This window comes from Chinchilla lanigera, unplaced genomic scaffold (genome assembly GCF_000276665.1).
Source record: "Chinchilla lanigera isolate Chin_1 unplaced genomic scaffold, ChiLan1.0 scaffold00015, whole genome shotgun sequence".
NCBI lineage: Eukaryota > Metazoa > Chordata > Mammalia > Rodentia > Chinchillidae > Chinchilla > Chinchilla lanigera.
In genome coordinates, this window is record NW_004955416.1 from 10,237,462 (window position 1) to 10,240,135 (window position 2,674).

Here is a 2,674-nt window from a genome sequence, read left to right on the forward strand (position 1 = left end):
AGAACTTCAAGACCAGCCTGGGAAATTTACCAAGGCCCTGTTTCAAAATAAAATATTAAAGGGCGCATCTGGAGGTATAGCTCAGTGGTAGAGCTAGCATATACAAGGCACCCCAGCATTGCAAAAACAAACAAATACACAGAGAATTTTAGAAACCTGATTGTTTGGTTTTGAGACAGGGTCTTACTATGTAGTCCAGGCTGGCCTTGAATTCACTATGTAGCCTAGATTGGCCTCAAATTCATATCGATCCTCCTGCCTCAGCCTACCAGGTGATAGGATTACAGACCTTTGCCACCATGCTTGGCCTCAACCACTACCAGACTTTCTGCCAGGTCTTTGTAGTTAATGTGCACTGTTAGCTGGGTGAGGTGCTGCACCTGTAATCTCCAGCTACTTGGGAGGCTGAGGCGGGAGGAATGAAAAGAAGCCAGCCAGCCTGGGCAACCTAGTGAGACCATCTCAAGATGAAAATAAAAATGTTCTGGTGAAGCATTTGCCTAGCACACTGGAAGCTAGTATCACAATAAAAAAAAATGAAAGAAAGATGTCACTAGACCATGAACACTGTGCTATTTTCATAAATATATTTGCATAATTTAATTTTTTTAATTTTTAAAATGTTTAATTTTTAATTGTGTCAAAATGCACAAAACATAAAACTAGCCGTTTTAACCATCTTTAAGTGAACAATGCACATTTGGTGCCCAAATGTGAATACAAACTCAAATGTATTCACATTTGGGCACCAAACTCAAAATGCCTTTCGTCTTGTAAAATGGAAAGTCTATGCCCATTAAACCACACTGTCCATTTCCCCTTCCCCACCCACCTCAACTACCCTTCCGCTTTCTGTTTCTGTGAATTTGACTACTGTAGAAACCATATATATATTTATAATTGCTTTTTTTCCCTTCATAGCTAGGGTTCAAACCCAAGTGCTCACATATATTGCTAGACAAACGTTCTGTCACGGAGCTACCCCCACTGGCTTTCCTCGTGTATTACAATTGTATAGATCATACAGAGTTTTGACTTTTGCGGCTGGCTTATTTCACTTAGCATTGATTTCAAGGTTTATCCATGGTATCGCATGTGTCAGAATAGCCTTCCTTTTTCTTTTTCTTTTTTCCCCTTTTTCACTTCTTTTCTTTCTTTCTTTCTTCTTCCTTCCTTCCTTTCTTTTCTTTTGTAGCCACCATGCCTGGCTATAAAATATATTTTGATGGTGCACATTTTTGCCTTTTCTGCGGCCACCATCCCAGTCCAAGTGCCAATACCCTGGAATACCCTTCCTTTTCAAAGCTGAGGAATAGTCCAGTCTGTACTACATGCCTCATTTCATTTGCCCATTCATTTGTTGACATACGTGTGTTGGTTCTACCTTTCCATAATTGGGAATATGCTTTATGGACATATATTTTATATATGTATGTATGTATGTACTTATTTGTTATTTTGCTATATTGCTTTTTGAGACAAGGTCTCGCTTTGTAGTCCAGGCTGGCTTCGAATTTGTGGCAATCCTGCCTCAGCCTCCCAAGTGCTGGAATTACAGTTGTGTGCCACCACGCCCAGATGGACATATATTTTACATGTATTTGAAGGCATTATTCTGAGAAGGGTTCATAGGCTTCTCTAGACTTCCAGAGGGATCCGTGGCAGATGAGAGCCCTGCAGGTGGTCTGGGCAGGATGAGAACTCAGGCCACCAGCACGAGGGCCCTTTCCCCTCCCATGAGGTCAGACTACATCAGCAGCTGGTACTGCGCTACAGCAGACCAGGTTCTGCATGAAGACACAGAGGAGAGGAGGAAGCAGACATCACACACATGTGAGTGTGGCCCTGTTTCCACGGAATCATTTCAGAAAATGGCAAAAAATTACCCCTCTGTCGAATCTAATCCTATCTATCTACCTATCTATCATCTATCACCACTTTTGTGTGTCTATGTGGTGCTGAGGATCACACTCCAAACCTCGGGCGTGGTAGGTAAGTGCTCTGCCACTGAGTTAGGACCCCGCCCTGCCCCCATAAAATGTTTCTTTTGTTGTTTTTGTTTTTGGTCTTTTTGAGACAGGGTCTCCCTATGCACTTCAGGTTGGCCTTGAGCTCACTTTGTAGCCCAGGCTGGTCTCAAACTCACAACGATCCTCCTGCCTCAGCCTCCTGAGTGCTGGGATTACAGGCGTGCACCACTATGCCTGGCTATAAAAAGTATTTTGATGGTGCACATTTTTGCCTTTTCTGCGGCCACCATCCCAGTCCAAGTGGCTATCTTGCCATCCCTGACATAAGAGACATCTTTTGTTTTATCTGTCTAGTATCCTCCTTTTTTGGGAATGAATTCCTTTTCTTTGGAATCTTATTCCTCTCCTGTACCACTTATGTGGCCTGCCATCACTGTGCCCAGGTGGGGGACTGCTCTTATGTCCTGCCCCGCACTGGCCTCTCCACCGCAAGGGGAGGCAACAGACCCACCATCAGCCTGCCTTGGCACTGTTCTTTTGGCCTTGCTCTGCAGTCCAGGCTGGCCTTGAACTGGCTACATAGCCCAGGGGGCCTGGAACTTGAAAGCCTCCTATCTCAGTCCCCTAAATACTGGGTGTTGGATTATAGGCATTAGCACCTTTCCCTGCTCCTGTCTTTGGACTTTTTTTTTTTCTTTTTCTTT